Source organism: Acinonyx jubatus, chromosome C2 (genome assembly GCF_027475565.1).
Source record: "Acinonyx jubatus isolate Ajub_Pintada_27869175 chromosome C2, VMU_Ajub_asm_v1.0, whole genome shotgun sequence".
NCBI lineage: Eukaryota > Metazoa > Chordata > Mammalia > Carnivora > Felidae > Acinonyx > Acinonyx jubatus.
Window position 1 is genome coordinate 150,450,675 of NC_069384.1, and position 18,628 is coordinate 150,469,302.

Consider the following 18,628-nt stretch of genomic DNA (forward strand, 5'->3'; position numbering starts at 1 on the left):
AACGTACTCTGGGCAGAGGCCACAAAGGGCCCGTGCTTAGGGTTAATGGGGAAAGTACCAGCGTAGGAAATCACTGAGTCCGCGTGGTAACTGTTGGAGTTTATCTATCCCGAAAAGCAGTTTTGGCACGATCCCCTTTTTGTGTACTTAAGTGATTTGTGCACCACCTTCCCCGTCGTGAGATCACAAAACTTCTGCTAAAAGTCTTGGGGTACTCTTCTGCCAGCGGCAAAACCAAGCGCATTCACGTGGAGATTCTGAGAAAAGACTGAAAAACTCTTTGCCGGCAACTCGACAGGCATGGACAGGCGTGGGCGAGTGGCCAAGTAAGTGTGAGTTTAAGGTCCTGATTTGCTAACAATGAGCTTTAGAACCATAACCCCCTGGAAATGATGGCTGTTTCGTCTTCCTTGAGAACGGCTGGGTGCACGTCATAGGGCACCCCCGTCTTCTTACTTGGGGCCCCCCACGGTAGGCCAGGCCCGGCCACGGGGACCTCCAGGCACAGAGGCCTTCCAAGCAGCAGTGTCAGCCCTCTGAATTCCAGTACTTCTCAGTTCTCATCTCAGGTAACCCGCACGGCTACCCAAGGAGATCGACACTTCGGTTTCCATCTCACCGTGGCAGAAATACAACTAGTAACCACGTGTGCCAGGATCTGAACCCAAGGGGGCCTGTTTCCAAAGTCCATGTGCCATGCTGAAGACAGTCTTGACCGATCAGGTCAGATCAAGGAGGGAACATACCAAATGGGGGAGAAAAGACTGCAATACACTCACGGTGTTTGTTTTTATGCCACACTCAAATAATTTAGTCAGGGGAAGAAAAAGAAAAGCGGTCTCTTCCCTGGCCAATGGCACATTTCTCTGCAAGTAAACACGCTATCTATTTATGTCCCAGAGACCCTGAGCAGCTGATGCCCAAGCAGGGCAGTACATACCTTTGCAAAAAAAACACCCGCAGCCCCCAGATCCCATTTTCATCCTCAGGTCATATACGTCTTCCCCACAACCAACTGACAAACAAATTAACAGACTAACTTACAGGATAAAAAAATCCTAAACCTGGAGACGGTGAGCTACTTATAATTTCTACCCTTAGATGGCTTACCATGTAGAAGCCACAAACAGAGCTGCAGGAGTGAGTCCCCAGGGAGGCCATCACCCTGAAAGGAAAGTGGCAGCCTGCTCAGGATTTCCCTTCTCTGCACCAGGAGGTGAAGCAGCCCAAAGCGGCCTCGCTTCCACACTGAGGGAGGAGCCGGGCCTCTTCCCACTAAGCAAGGTTTGTTCTAGGGCCTACAGGAAGCTTTGGGAGGCTGGGGGCTGTCTAATTTCCTGAACACTCTTGGACTCGTCTGGTGCTCTCAAAACCAGGCCAGTGGGGGAAATGAATGGAGTTGCTCAGCCTCACCCCTCCTTGGCACTTACTCAGTTCTGAAAGGGCTCAGGATGCTGACTGGCCGGGTCTAAAAATCCTACCGCCTTCCCCCGCCCCAAGCTGCTTTCCATCCATTACCAAGGCCCGGTCAATTCGAGCCACGTGATTGACTGGCATCTGACCCAACCTGGGCCAAGGAGAGTCTGCCCCAGGATTCACGCTACAGCCACTGGAAAGGATATTCTCTTTTTGCTGGCTTGCCAAATGGGTAGGACGTAAACCTGGAGCCTTTGGTGGCTCTGGCCACCACGTGAGAAGCACCTACCCGAGGACGAGCCAAAACGGAGGAAAAAGCGGCTGAGACATGGAGAGGGACGAATCTCCGACAACACCATCTGGGGACGTGGTTTCATTAAAACCAGATCCTTCCCGGGATTCTGAGTTACGTAAGAGAATAAATTACCTGTTTTTCTGGGTTTACGTTATTTGCGATGGAAAAGATTATCCCTGGAAACGTAAGCTCCCTGTCGAGGTGGTGTGCAAACACTGGTGAACCACACAGGCACCGTCCCCACCTCACGTGGCTCACGTCTAGCACGAGAGACACCGAACAAGAGATTCTGGTACAGTTTGCGTCTTGCTATGACGGGCAGCACAGGGCACATAGTCCCAACTGGAAGGGGGGTAGGAGTGATTTCTTGGAAGAAATGCTTTCTGAGCTGGGCTGACGGTTTCACAAAATTGCTGGAGGGGGCAGGAAAGTGGGGGACATAGCCATTGGTAAAGGGCCTGAGTGAGAGACAGCACGAGGGATCTGAGAAATCAGAGCAGTGGCGAGGGGGAGCGGACGTGGTGGACGACAGCCTTGTAAACCATGCGATGAGTCTGCATTTGGCTCTATGGAAATGGGGGGTGGCACGAGCGGATCTGGACCACAAATGTCACGGTTTGACCTTGCGACTGGAACCACCGAGCTTAAATTTTAAATGGACGATACAGGCTATCAATCCATATCAAGGATTTCCAGGATACCGTATCTGCAAATCAGAGATGTGGACCGTTTTGGGTAAAGAGCCTAGAATGGAAATTTCTTACTTAAAAATTGACTTTAATGTTTAGTTTTGAGAAAAAGAGAGAGAGAGAGAGAGAGAGAGAGAGAGAGCATGAGCAGGGGAGGGGCGGAGAGAGGGAGACACAGAATCCAAAGCAGGCTCCAGGCTCTGAGCTGTCAGCACAGAGCCCCACGCGGGGCTTGAACCCACGAACCGTGAGATCTTGACCTGAGCCAAAGCCGATGCTTCACCGAGCCCCCCAGGTGCCCCCAAAATTGACTTTAAATACAAGCTACATGGAAATAAAAAATTAAAAAATTAAAATAAAAAAAAATAAATTACACGGAGAGAAAATGGGCTGTGGAGCGATTCTTGGGGTTTGAGTCCCTCCCTGCCACGTGTTAGCCAGTGTGACTTCATCTACCTAAGCTACACCACTTCATACCTACGTCTGCAGGGCTGTTGTGTGGATGCAGCAAAAACACGCGTGTTTGTAAAGCACGTATGGTGCTCAAGAGAGAAGATCTACCAGCAGCTTAAGACACAAGCAAGAAGAGATTGATTGATTTAGGTACTGAGCAATGTCTCCCTTGTGAACATTCAGAAGTTAGCGTGTCTCCAGACCACAGTCCTTACAAAAACAGCCTGGCTTTATGAGAAAACATGTAGGCAGAACCATTTTGGTTTTGGTTATGTGAATTCTAAACTTAGAACTTGACGTAGCTCCTTAAAACTTTACTTCCTTCCTTCCTATCCAATACTTTCTTTGTATTATAATAATAATAATAATAATCATAGAAACTAAACAAATAAAAAGCAGCTCCCCATGTGAAGCTTAAAATAAAGGCCTAGGACTCAGGCCTTTTCTAGGAACTCTTATATGAAATCCGGTTAGGAAGAAAGTGTTATAATTAAACACATGAAATGTCTGGGCAAAGTCCACTGAGGCAGACAGTGCGGTTCGATCCTCTGGTGGGATGAAGGGGACGGGTCCGAGGAGCTATCAAATGGTGTTTATGCCAACGCATGGAGGGTGCAAGTGAATCCACATCCAGTTGGTATGTACAGGCCAAGACGGGCATTTCTAGCCCTCCGCTGATACTTCCTGACCTAACTGGTTCCCTCCTGCGTCCAGAAACTGAGCTGTTGCCCCTCAAGCAGCCAGTGTTTCTCCATCAGTGTGGGAGCAGCCCATGCCACATAACCCGGGCCCTTAAACCGTTCTTGCGTTCTGACCTGGTTTGGGTTACAGCCGTGAGGAGGCCCTGGCTCTTTCCTGAACCCCTGGCCTCAGGACCAAAACCTCCTGGGTCTACACCAACTCCGAGCTTCACGTAACTTGTCTTTGTCAACACTCCACCCACCTGTCCTTATCTCACATCTGACCTGAAACTCCCACTGCCCCAAACACACCCCTACACAGTCAAAAGAGTAGCTCAGGATGAAGCTCAGAGAAGCTGGAACGTCGGTCCGAAGTGTTTGCTACTTCCTATCAATTCATCCCGAGTCATTCGGGTTTCTCCCCAAGCCAAGGAACTGCATCTTGGCAGCTACAGACAACAAAGGTTTGCCTTTAACTCTCACAGTGCCAAGCCGGCCTCCGTGCCAAAGACCCAGCACCGCAGAGTTTCTAGGAGAAAATGGACTTGATACACCACATCTACTGCTAATGTGTCAAAGCACCAACACCTGCCCTCCATGCTAGCTTCTTTCTTGTTGCAAGAGCAGAATCAAGAAAGGATTCCACAGCAGGTTTGTAGCGTCCAAGTATTCACAGCAGAACATTAAAAACATGTCCAAGCATCAGCATGGACACCGGTGCTGTTAAGGGTGCAAAACTGCCCACCAGAGTCTCCCAAGGAAAAAATGTTTCTTCACGTGTGGGGATGTCAGAGCACACCCTGAAGAGCCCACGCAGCTGGATTCACAACTATATTACTAGGGAACAAGCTAGACACCTTTTTTTGAGTTGGGAGGGGGGGGTTCCTCTCGCCGGCCGCCGGCGTTTAAATGAATGCACCCTTTCTTCTCTTGTAGGACTGGGCTGCAAATCTCTGGAATGCAGCCCAGGGCCGTGGTTTGGAGTGGGTGTCTAACAGGAAATTCTGGGCAGTCTATGCATACATTACATTCCTTTCCCACCCCGAAAGAGTGGTCAACAAACACAACTTTCCTCTGTTTGAATAATAGGAGGGTAAGGGGGGGACTGTTGGGGTGGGGAGAGGCCAGGGCACAGACCGTACAGAGTTCAAAAGCAGATGTGGCTGCTGAGCATCCAAACATCCCTTTCTCCTAGAAAAAGGACTTAGTCACCAAAAGGGTCACCTTCTGAGATACCCAGTCAGTCCCTCTCCAATTTCCAAGTGATAAATTTCCCCTGGGAACTGCACCCGGCCCTCTGGAAGAAACGTGCCTTTGATCGCTCTTTTCCCACTACAGCCCACGACGGGCAGGGGCGGCACTACCAGTGAGGAATCCAGGGGAAGAACAGGGGCTGGTGACTAAAGGCTGGGCAGGAGGAGTCCCGATGTCATCCTTCCATGATGGTAGGATGTCTCCCTTGTTCCCTGTTGGCTCCCAACAGCCCTCATCAGCTGCCGCCTCCTTTGCCGGGGGCCCTTGACATAAATCGTGGCTGGCCTTCCCAGCGTGCGGTGGGGAGATGACACCCGGATTTCCGACGAGGAAGCCGAGACTCGGAGTACTTACAACTGTGCGGTGAGGGTGCTGGGGTTCAAAGCCAGAGCAGCCCGACTACAGAGCTTCTAGCCCTCCCACTAGCCCTCCCTGCCTCGCTCCTCTGTACTCTTCTGGGTTTGGGTTTTACTTCCAGGGAGAAAAAGCTGATATGAGGCCTTGTGCTGCCTGTCATCACGCCAAAGGCCACACTTGAGAAAATTCCACAGTGAGCCAAGGATACTTGTGGTGCCCCTATGAGATCAGTCCAGACACAGTGGGTCCGCTGTGCCCCGAACGCACCCAGGCAGTCAAACTCTCTGTGACTTAGCTTCCAAGGAGTGCCCCTGTGCTGGGAATGCCCTCCTCGCCTCAGCACCTCCCAGACCCCTGGCCCAAGGCCACACGGCTCCTAAGTAACAGGGCTGGAGAGAAACCAGGTCTGGGGGAGTCCAGAATCTGAGCTCTCAGCCGTCACTGTACAGAGTCCGCTTTTCACAGCAAGCGCCAAAAGAAGTAACAGAACAAAGGACTCAAACAGAAAATGCACTTAAGAGGAAGTAAAGGTTAAAATTTAACAGTAATTAAATAAATGAACACTGAAACGATGAAGCTCCGTTTTGTGCCTGTTAATTAAATGAACAGAAATGACGAAAACAACAACACAGCCAATGGTGGTAAGGTTTTGATGGCAGAGGCACCTTCGTTCACACGTTGCTGGTCACGCTGGAGACTGGAACGATCCATTTGAAAAGCAGGCGAGCGACGTGTCGGAGACCATAAGTCTTCCACAAACCATCCGAACGCCCAGCAGAGTGGGAACGGTTAATTCAACTAACGCGTACCAGCTGGAGAGAAACCCTTGCAGCCACAAGAAATGCCACCAGGAAGAGCCGTGGAAAAGTGCTCATGGTCACTGGCAGGTGAAACCTCTTGGTGCTGTACACTCCTTATGTCTTCAGCCTTGTCAGGTGTCTCTGGACAAGATCTGGAACACAGGCTCCAGGCGCACAAGCTTGCGACACATCTTTACTGAATGAGTGTACGTATGAGACAAAACAGAGAACAATGAGCATTTCCGGGAGACTACCAAAGGAACAGCACCTGTGATTCTTCAGAGAGAGGTCAGCTCAAGCAATACTGCTTCCTGGGAAGCCCTCTTGTCCACAGCAAGCCTCCTCCTCCAAGCCGGCTTCACCTATGCCACCCACGTCTCGCCAACCTATCTGAGGAATCCAACTCTCAGCTCCCGCAACCTCTGTTTCCTATGAAATAACTGGTGCAAATCTTCAGACAGAGATTAAATAAAATTCACCAATACGTTCGGTAAGCATGGCAATTTCTGGATCATAGGGCTGGGTCAATTATTATTTTATTAACTTTATACTTTTCTATTGTTTTCCAGTTTCTATAATCTACTTCATGTTAATAATGGAAAACAATTGAATAAATATTAAAAACGTTTGTTTCTACTTAAAAAATATATGTGACCATTTTTGCATATGTGGTACCCTTCTACGACCTTACTTTGATGGGCTATATTGCATACGTGTGCCTATATACTGTGCCATAATTAAACTAACTTTGGACACTTATGCTGTTTCCTTTAAAAAAGTATCATAACAAGGGTGCCTGGGTGGCTCAGTCCCTTAAGCGTCCGACTTCGGCTCAGGTCATGATCTCGCGGTTTGTGAGTTCGAGCCCCGCGTCGGGCTCTGGGCTGACAGTTCGGAGCCTGGAGCTTGCTTTGGATTCTGTGCCTCCCTCGCTCTCTGCCCCTCCCCCGCTTGTGCTCTGTCTCCGGCTCTCAAAAAATGAATAAGCTTTAAAAAAATTTTTTAAAGTGTCACAACAAATGCTGCAATTTGTTTGCAACAGCAATGTTAGGAAATATCTAGTTGTTCACTAATATGGGACAAAGTGGAATAGATCCCTGGTGTGGAGTATTATACAGCTGTTAAAAGGCTGCAGCTCTATACACACCGATGGTAGCAAACACGTAAGATGTGCCAACTGCTATTCTTGCACTGTATATAGTGACTCACCGAATCACTTCAGTAATCCTATGTGTAAGAGCTAATACTATACTCCTTTTATAGATAAGGAAACTAAGGCCCCCAGAAGCTAAGAAACTTATCCAAGATGACCTACCTCGTAAACAGTAGTGTTTGTTCCAACCCAACTAATGCGTGCTTTTTAACTTCTGTACTATATTGCCTACTACTAATGGAACACATTCTGAGATTTATTAAATGAGAAAAGCAACGTACATATGGTACAGATAGTGTGCTACCACAGACCTTCAAATACAAAGTTAAACAAATTAACAAACTAAAGAGCACAATCACGTGCACATTCTTACCTGCGCAAAGCAAAAAGTACCTCTGGAAGGATTTATAAGCAACTGGTTGCTCCATGGGAGAGAAATGGAGGACAGAACTGGGAGGGAGGGAGAATGCTTTTTCACTCCATTTCCTTTCAGTATCCTTTGAATTTTGTACCACCTATTAAAGTGGAAATTCTATGAAATGTACCATGCATTATAATGAGTAAGAAGCATGAAAAATGATACTACAGCGAGGACGTGTACATAACTTTATGTGTCTGATTATCCTATTAGAAGAAATTCCTAGAAGTGCAATCGCTGGGACCAAAGTCTTTGAAGAAATGTTGAGCCTCTAGATCCTGCGGACCATCTGCTGCCTAGAGAGGCGGTGTCGCGGTGCACCCCCAACCCGTGGGGTGTCCCCGGGAGGCTGTGCCAACACAGAGACTTTAAACAGCCTTTGCCTGTCTGCAAGGTAGAAATGGCAACAATGTCGCTTTCATGCGCATTTCCGCAATCGCCCTCCGACCTCCGACCTCCGAGTTCTGTGACCTCTCCTACGCCTCTGACCATTTCTACTGCTTCTGAGAACTGGGCTTATATATTTTTTGCCTATTTTTCCACTTTTTTCTTTGATTGTTAAGAGTTCCTTTGTCCAAATTGGAGACATAATCCTTGGACCGTTCCGTACGTTGGAAATAGTCTCAGTTTGTTTTAGGCCTTTTGTTTTTTACGGTGGTTGTAGATGTGCAGAAGTTTTAAGTTGTTAGGGAGTCAAATCAAATGATTTTTTTTAAGTTTGTTTATTTTTGAGAGAGAGACTGAGCATGAGTGGGGAGGTGCAGAGAGAGAGGGAGACACAGAACTCAAAGCAGGCTCCAGGCTCCGAGCTGTCAGCATAGAGCCCAACGCGGGGCTCGAACCCACGGACTCAGGGACTGTGAAATCATGACCTGAGCAGAAGTTGGTCACCCAACTGAGCCAACCAGGTGCCCTATCAAATGATTTTTTAACTGATTTCTTCCCACCCTAATATGATATACTATTCACTTACATTTTCTTTTAGTTTTTTTTAATTAAGTTTATTTATTTTGAGAGAGAGAGCACACGAGCAAGGTAGGGGCAGAGAGAGAGAGAGAGAGAGAGAGAGAGAGAATGAATGAATGAATATCTCAAGCAGGCTCCATGCTGTCAGCACAGAGTCCAATGCGGGGCTCAAACTCACAAACCGTGAGATCATGACCTGAGCCGAAATCAAGAGTCAGACACTTAACCGAATGAGCCATCTAGGCATGCCACTGCCCCGCCCCCGCCCCGGCCCGCCAACCTTCTAGTTCTTTTTTCAGTTTAAAGTATCTTTAAAGTAAAAATTTTATCTGTTTGGAGTTTATTCTGTACATAGTAGGATATATGAAATCTACCTAGTTTCCCCCCAAAGGTAAATATCCTAATAATATTTATTAAACAATTCATCTTCATACACTGAGTGGGGCATTCTCTTCATCCCTCTCTGCTCCCCTCCAGTCCTCTGCTTGTGCCCGTAACACAAAGCTTTGCTACTGCAGATACACTATTTTATAGTTAACAGTACTGGTCCCCGTTTATTATATCTTTTTTCGAAAATTTCTTGGATAGTCTAACCCTTTATGCTTCCAGATGAATGTCAGAATCACTTTATCAAGTTCTAAAAAAAAAATACCATTGGGATTCAGTTGCATTAGGCTCATGAAATATACATCCACTAACTCTAGTTAATTCCATCAAAGAAATTAAAGGAAAGTTAAAACGAGAAAGTTTAAACAATCCATTTGTTGTACCTTATTCCTTAAAATTGTGCCAAGATTAAAAGTGGCCTTGGTTATCAGCTTGGAATAGACTGTTGTAACTATAAGATACTTTATACAACTCCCATGGTAACAATAAGGAAAATACCTATAGAAGAGACACAAAAGAAAATGAGAAAGGATTAAAAACATGTCACCACAAAAAAGTCATTGACACACAAGACAGCTAAAAAGAAAAACGAGAGACCACAAGTTACAAGACAGAAAACGAAATGCAATAGTAAGACCTTCCCTATCAGTACATGTTAATAGATTAAAGTCCCCAACCAAAACACATACAGTGGCTGAATGGACAAAAAAATAAGATCCAACTACCTGCTGTCTATAAGAGACTCACTTTAGATTTAAGAACACACATAGGCTGAAAGTGACAGGGTGGAAAAAGATATTCCATGCAGATGGCAACAAAAGAGAGGAGAGTGGCTATACTTAGAGACAAAGAAGAACATTACTGGTAAAAGGGCCAATTCACTGGAAATACAACAATTATAAATATATATGTACCTAACACCAGAGTACACAAATATATGAAGCAAGCATGGGCAGAAATGAAGGGCAAAGCAGACAGCGACACATTAATAGAAAATTTTAATAACGGACAGAATACCTAGAGAGAAGACAAACAGAAGACCTGAATAACACAAGAGACCAAATGGACCTAACAGACATGTACAAAACACTGCACCCAACAGCAGCACCATACATATTCTTCTCAAGTACTCAAAGAACATTCTCCAAGACAGATCACACATTAGGTCACAAAACAAGTTTTAACAAATTTAAGAAGACTGAAATCGTACCAAATAACTTGTCTGACCACAATGGAATTAAACAAGAAATCAACAGAAGGAAATTTGGAAAATTCACAAATATGTGGAAATTAAACAACACACACTTGAATAACCAATGGGTCAAAAAAGAAATCACAAATATCTGAGACAAATACAAATGAAAACACAACATACCAAAACTTACAGGATGTAGAAAAAGCAGTATGAAGAGGGAAGTTTAGAGTGGCAAATGCCTACATTAAACAAGAAGAATTATGGGGCACTTGGGTGGCTCAGTTGGTTAACTGTCCAACTCTTGATTTTGGCTCAGGTCCTATCTCCTGGTTCATGAGTTCAAGCTCCATGTCAGGCTCCAGCTGACAGCCCAGAGCATGCTTGGGATCCTCTCTCTCCCTCTCTCCCTCTCTCTCTCTCTCTCTCTCTGCCCTGCCATCCCTCCTCAAAATAAATAAATAAACTTGAAAAACAAAAGAAGAATGTTATCAAATAAACACCCTAACTTTATACCTCAAGGAATTGGAAAAACAAGAGTAAACCAAGCCCAAAGTTGAGCAAACCAAGCCCAAAGTTAGCAGAAGGAAGGAAATAAAAAATAGTTATAACAGAAATAAACAAAATAAAGACTAGAAAAACAAAACAAAAAAATCAATGAAACTAAGAGTTGGGTTTTTGAATAGATCAACAAAACTGATAAACCTTTAGGTAAACTAATAAAAAAAAAAGAGAAAACTCAAATAAAATAAAAAAATGAAAGAGGAGGCATTAACAACTGATATCACAGAAATAAAAAAAGATTATGAGACTACTATGAAACATTATATGCCAACAAATTGGATAACCTAGAAGAAATGGATAAATTTCTAGAAACATATAATCTACCAAGACTGAATCATGAAGAAACAGAACACCTGAACAGTTCAATAATGAATAAGGAAACTGAATCAATAATCAAAATCTCCCAACACAGAAAAGCCCAGGGTCAGATGGCTTCACTGGAGAATCCGATCAAACATTTAAAGAAGAATGAATACCAATTCCCCTCAAACTCATCCCAATAATTAAAGAGGTCAGAACATTTCACTCATTTTACGAGGGCATCTTCATCCTGATACCAAAGCCAAAGTCCTACAAGAGAAGCAAAGCACAGGCCAATATCCCTGATGGATAAAGATGTAAAAATCCTTAACAAAATACTAGCAAACCAAATTTAACAGCATAGTGAAAGGATCATGTCCCATGACCAGGTGGGATTTATCCCTGGGATGCAAGGATGGTTCAACACACACAAATCCATCAACGTGATACACTCCATTAACAGAGTGAAACACAGATCACATCAACAGACGCAAAAAAAGGCATTTGACAAAATTCAACACCATCTCATAATAAAATACTAAAAAAATAGAACTTAAAGGAAAATAATCTCAATATAATAAAGGGTATATACTAAAAGCCCATAGTTTTGCTGTTGTTATTATGCTACAGTTAAACATATCTTTCCTATGATTTCCTATGGTTTCTTCCCCTCCCCCTCCCCTCGCCCCCACCCAAAGCCCATAGTTAACATCCTACTCAAAGTGAAAAACTGAAAGCTCTTCCTCTAGGCTCGGCAACAAGGCAGGGTGCCCACTTGCCACTTTGATTCAACAAGGTAGTGAAAATCCGAGCAATTAGACAAGGAAAAGAGATAAAAGGCATCTAAGTTGTTAAGAAAGAAGCAAAACCATCTCAGTTCACAGATGACATGATCTTATATACAGAAAACTCTAAAGATCCCATAAAAAACTACTAGAACGAATTAATGAATTCTGCAAAGTTGCTGGAGACAAAATCAATGTGCCAAAATCGGTTGCGTTTCCACCTGCTTGCAACAAACAACCCAACAATGAAAAGGAAATTAAGAAAAACAATTGCACTTTTGATAGCATCAAAAAAGCTTTTTCATTTTTTTGGTTAAACTTAATCAAGGGGACGAGAGCCTTGTACACTGAAAACTACAACTGGTGAAAGAAATTGTAGAAGACACAAACATGGGGCGCCTGTCTGGCTCAGGCAGTAGAGTGTGTGACTCTTGATCTCAGGGTCATGAGTTCACGCCCCACGTTGGGTGTGAAACCTACTTAAAAAAAATGTGAAGAAATTATAGAAGACACAAATAAATGCTAAGACAGCAGGTGTTCATGGACTGAAGACTTAATGTTATTAAAATGTTCATACTACCCAAAGCAATCTACAGATTCAGTGTAATCTCTTAAAATCCCAATGGCCTTTTTTTTTTTCTGGCAGAAATAGACTTAAACAATCCTAAAATTCATATGGAACCTCAAGTAGCTAAAACAGTCTTGAGAAAGAAGAACAAAGCTGGAGGGCTCACATTTCCTGACTTGAAAATATATCACAAAGCTATCAAGTAGCTAAAACAGTCTTGAGAAAGAAGAACAAAGCTGGAGGGCTCACATTTCCTGACTTGAAAATATATCACAAAGCTATCCAACAGTATGGTGCTGGCATTAAGACAGATACACAGACTCATGGAACAAAACAGAGAGCCCAGAAATAAACTCACACATACGTAGTCAAAGGGGCTTCAACAATGGAGTCAAGTCTACACATTGAGGAAAGTATAGTCCCTTCAACAAATGGTATTTCTGAAAACTCTATACCCACAGGCAAAATAATATAACTGGACCCTTATATTACACCATGTACAAAATCAACTCAAAAGTACATTAAAGATTTAAGTTTAAGACCTAAGATTATAAAACTCATCGAAGAGAACAGGGAAAAATGTTGGTCTTAGCAATGACTTTTTTAGATAGGACACCAAAAGTATAGGCAACAAAAGCAAAAATCAGACAAGCGGGACTACATCAAACTAGAAAGCTTCTGCACAGCAAAGGAAACCATCAACAGACCTACAAAACGGGAGAAAATATTTGCCAAACCATGTATCTGGTAAGGGGTTAATACCCAAAATATGTAAGGAACTCCTATGACTCAACAGCAAAACAAACAAAACAAATAATCTGAATTTAAAAATGGGCAGAAGACTCGAATAGACATTTCTCTTAAAAAAGACATACAATGGGGGCGCCTGGGTGGCTCTCAGTTAAGCGTCCAACTTCAGCTCAGGTCACAATCTCTCAGTTCAAGGGTTCACGCCCTGCATTGGGCTCTGTGCTGACAGCTCAGGGCCTGGAGCCTGCTTCGGATTCTGTGTCTCCCTCTCTCTCTGCCCCTCCCCTACTTGTGCTCTGTCTCACTCTCAAAAATAAATAAACACCAACCAAAAAGACATACAATGGCCATATGAAAGGATGCTCAACATCACTAATCATCAAGGAAATGCAAATCAAAAGCACATGAAATATTATCTTATACCTGTAAGGATGACCATTATTTAAACACACACACAACCACACACACACACACACACACACAAGAGAAAAGACCAAGTGTTGGTGAGTATGTGGAGAAGCTGGAACATCTGTGCACTGTTGCTGGAAATGTAAAATGGTGCAGTTGCTGTGGAAAACAATATGGAAGTTTCCCCCCAAATTAAAAATCCCATATTAAAAAAAATTTTTTTTTAACATTCATTTATTTTTGAGAGAGAGAGTGCGAGTGAGCAGGGGAGGGGCAGAAAGGGAGACACAGAATCTGAAGCAGGCTCCAGGCTCTGAGCGGTCAGCACAGATCCTGACGTGGGGCTCGAACTCACAAACCGTGAGATCATGACCTGAGCCAAAGTCGGAAGCTCAACCAACTCAGCCGCCCAGACGCACCCCCCGCTCCCCTAAAGTCCCGTATTTTTAATATTAGAAAGATCACTACATATGATCCAGCAATCCCACTTCTGGGTACTTATCCAAATGAATTGAAAACAGGGTCTCAAAGAGATATCTGCTCTCCCATGTTCACTGCAGCACTATTAACTGCCAAGAGGCAGAAGCGACTGGAATGTCCAACAATGGATGAAGAAAGAAAATGTGGTATATACATACAATCAAATATTATTCAACTGTAAAAAAAATAAACACTGTCATGTGCTACAAATGGGTGAACCTTGAGGACACTATGCTAACTGAAATAAGCTAGACATAAAAAAAATACGGTATACGATTCCACTTCTATGAGCTATCTAAAGTAGTCAAACCCACAGAAGGAGAGAGTAGAATGTTGGTTGACAGGGGCTGGGGGAGGAGAAAGAAGGAATTGCTGTTCAATGGGCACAGAGTTTCATCACGCAAGATGAAAAAGCTCTATGGAGATTTAACGTGCAACCACGTTCATATAGTCGACAATGCTGTCCCACACTTAAAACCCATTTAGAGGGTAGATTTCACGTTGTATGTGTTGTTTTGCTTTTTTATCACATTAAAACAACAGAGTGGCTTCGGAAGGAAGCCACAACCACCACTGATGGAACGTCACCTGCCCTGTGCCAGCAGCTCCCACAACTGATCGTGCGCAATCCCCACCTCGCGCGGGCATCATCACCCTCATTCTAGCAGTCCAGGAAGTGGGGCACCTAGACTTCGCTCAAGTAGGCACAACCACCATGTGGCTGAACTGCAGTTTGTATTCAGGCCGCCAGACTGCACAGTCTATGCGCGCTTTTCTACCCGCCATCATTACGCCTAACGCCCCATGGGGTATCTGCCTCACCCCCTCTGGCCTACGGGTGACCCAAGCGGGTGGTGGGGCTCGTTCACTCCGGCTCATCACCCCTCTCGCCGGGCAGTAGCGTTGCAAGCGTCCTCGACATAATGACTGCATTTGCTTGTGGAATGCTCGTGCTTGTGGGTAAAAGTCACAACTCATTGGTAAAATTCCACTGAAAACTGCTATCGTTGGATCAAACTTCTCCCAGTGTACTTAATTAGAATCACTAGCCAAAGCAGCAAGCCAGCTCACCCGGAAGAGTCTTCTACGTTGGTTCTGCAATTAAGGTGTAACCATACCTATACCTTGCTCTCCATCCAATCATACCAAATACCGGTTCAAAACTGGGGGAAAAATCACCTTAAATAATTATGTCTCTATTCACCAATGAGAACAAAAATTAATTCCCTAATAGCTTATCTGGTGGCATTGACATGGGGTCTATGACGGGGGCAGAAATAAGAAAATAATGGTGTTTCTTGCGCAGGCTGGACACCTGTGAGTTCATCCACCACGGCCGTTTCTCTCAGGTCCCAGGCGCGGCTTCAGAGACGCTCTCTTCCTCGCTCTGCTGCTCTGCTGAATTTGGCTCGTCGAGTTTTATCCCTACTTACCTTGTGTTACTGTTTAATTTCCTTCTGTCAGCCAGCCTGCTGTCTCCTCTGCGACCCTGCTCTGGCCTCACAGACCTCCCCTCGGTGGCATCCTTCTGCTCTCAAGTTAACAGTATCGTCAGCCCCCAGAGGGCAGTGAATTCACCAGCACATGCTTAGTTAGCGTCTCCTGTCCTTCGGGTAGTGTTCTACGTGGACAAAACTCACAAACATCCCTGCCTTCACTGAGCTTACTTATGTTCCAGTGGGAAGAGACAGACAATAAATAAACGTGTAAAGTATAGAGTACGTCAGATGGTGGTAAGTGTCGTGGATCAAAGCAAAGCAGGAAAGAGGTGAAAGAGAGGGACTTAAAAGAAAGAACTTAAGTAAATCTATTTAGAGTCACGGGCAGGTCCTGTGAAGTCACCACCCATGGCTTTGGAGAACTGTCACCCCTACAAGGAAGGCCCCTCACAACTGATGTATCTCTTTCACTTCTCTTCCTCCCATTCTGTTGCCCACCCTTCACCGGCCTCCTGCACATACCCCACCCAGCATTCCTTCTAGAATGTCTCCATAACCTTGTGTTATCTGTCAGCATCTGCCCTACTCCCAGGACCAGATACTTACTTTGCAGGACCCAGTGCAAAATGAAAATGCAGGGCCCGTTGTTAAAAAAAGTAAGCATTTCAAGACAGTAACTGCAGAGCATTAAACCAAGCGTGGGGCACTCTGTGAAGCACAGGAAGCACGCCCACGAGGCTGGCCGTGCTTACTCCTACTCTACCCCAGAAGGCAGATGAAGGCAAGGCCCTGTGAATGAGGCCTTCCTCCCACCCCAAACACAGCCCCAGTTAGAGGTGCAGGATAACAGCAGCCCTTACTACATCCTACAAAGCGCTGAATGAGTCTGCGTGGAGGAGAAAGACGAGCCGAGGAACCAGCAGTGGGAGGGCAGCTTTTATAGGACAGCTTCCTGAAGGGGGGAACCTGACACCCAAAGAGAGGGCTACACAGAAATGCCTCCTGAGTACCTCTTGGGCTTGAGGGAACACGACAGCGTCGGATGATGCAGGCAAGTATCCACAGTGGTTGGCTAAGGTTTCCCTTGGACAGAACAATTTCCTGGGGGGAATGGGGCTGCTGCTGGGCCCGGAAAGATGGACAGAGGGGATATGGAGGGACGTTTATATGGGGGAAATGGAGAGTTACAAGGGCAAGCAAGTAGCCTGTGTGTTTGAGGGGCAACGAGGAGGCCAATTTGGCTGGTGGCAGAGGATGTCCCACACCAGAGAGCACCACAGTGGGGAGGGCCTTCAGCCTGAAGGCAGCGTGTGTGTTTGAGGGGGGAGGTGAATGCTCTGAGGAGGGACAGTGACAGGAGGAAAGCTGTGCTCTTGGAAGGCCTGTCTGGCAATGTATGAAGGACAGACGGCAGGCTCAGATCCTCCTCTAAGCAGGGGTGAGGACAGGAGGGAGGGAGCCTACCCAAATTAGCTGGGTAGAGCCTTCCTACCATCGGCGGTGGGTCTGCACAGATGGACAGACATGAGAGGAGGTTTGGATGCACATTTCCAAGCAAGCAACAACAAATAAGAGAACTGTACATCCCTGAGACAAAGTTCTCTGGCAGGATGCCCCAAACCACGTGCATCCTGCAGAATTCCTAATTTTAGAAACCAGACTGGAACTCGTCTGACCAAAATAAACCTGGTCCCAAATATTTACTTTTGTCGTTATTTTGCAATTGTGGAGGCAGGAAGATCAACACGAGCCCAGAAGATTTTACGCATTACCCACCGGGATAATTCCTCACGGTGCCCTTTTGTAGACCGTTGCTGGAAAGGCCGGTAACTACGATACAGGGGAATCTCCAAGTAAAAAGTAAAAGTTGTTGGCACGGGGCCATCCATCCTTTTCCGTCTCTCAAATATCAACTCTGGACTTCATAACCCCTTCGAATTCCCTTTTCGCATGGATAAACAAGCCTCCCAATCGTGGGACAGCAACCACAAGGTTCAAAAGAGCAAATGGCCGGCCCAGAGAAATTTATTTTCATCACATAAACAGGACACACAGCGCTCCTTCTCTCTCCTCAGGCCAAATAACGGAAACAGCTTCAGCACGAATCACGATGAACTCTCAATTGCTACCGTTAAGAATGTCCAGACGAGGAAAATTTCACCTTGGGCCAGTTTGAAGCATATGGCAAGAGACCAGCTGTCCTTGTTCCCAGTTTTCAAACACAGAAACTCCCCCATTTCGTTTTAACAAGGGAAAGGTAAACACGAGAGGCTGTGCTTGTGACAGTCTGAAGAAAACAGGCATCAGCCCTCATGCATATGGACAGACGTTTTCAGATTAATTTTGAAATTTCATCAAATCATATGTTTGTGTCGTTGCCTTCCTACGGTGGTAGTTTTCCTGACAGCCTAAATAAGTGACTTAATATTGTCTGGATTTTCTATTGCTTTGTAAGTGTGTCGTTTCATTTAAAAAAAAAGAGAGAGAAGCAAGGAATACCTGGAAGGCTTGTTCGCATCAACTAGCTAAGCGTTTAATAATTCAGATGGAAATATGCACATTAAATGTCACTGTCGACAGTCTACAGTTGTTAACTGTACATTTTTAATTTCCATAAGAGCGTGACTTCACAAGACATCTTTTTGGCTACTTGTTCCTTAACCAGGAATCTTCTAGGGTATATAACCTTTATAAATGGGAAAAAATATTAACAAACGACCCCAGGAAACCTCTCAAGAGAAAAAAATGCTTAAACCACGTATTTCAAAATCAACCCCACACTTTGGGGACTGAACACGGAATACGAAGTACCATGTGATTCTTCCTACACAGAGTTCCATTCTGCCAAGAGCAGATATTTTAAGAACACGCTTGAACGACCCGTTGGGATGCAGTCCCCTGGAATTCTTCACAGCATTCAGGGTGCCCCAGAAGAAGAGCTCAGGGTTCCTTCCTCCAGTTGCCTACTTCACTATCACTTCAAGAACACCAGCAACACAGACAGTGAGCTCAGCTTCTCCATCCGCATCCCCCACGGTCCGCCCGCTGCCAGGCCCAGCCTCCTCTCCCGGCTGCTCAGCTGTCATCGTGGCCCACGCCACCACTCCTCCCTCCCCGGGACCGGTGCCACATCCTGACTGGTGACAGGTCTCTCTGCACGCCCCCCCCCCCCCCCCTTCAGAGCAGTCTCTTCTGAGATGCAGATGTGGTTAGGCCCTTTGCTGCTTACAGCCCCCCGGGGGGGGGGCCCCCTTGCCTCAGACTGGGTTGCGGT

At 45.4% G+C, this 18,628-nt stretch overlaps 1 protein-coding gene across 4 annotated transcripts in view; it reads right to left on the reverse strand.

Moving 5' to 3' along the window:
- The window catches only part of CTDSPL (CTD small phosphatase like), a 119,557-nt gene that overhangs the window by 36,851 nt on the left and 64,078 nt on the right, over positions 1-18,628 (reverse strand). The gene's annotated exons all lie outside the window — the stretch shown is intronic.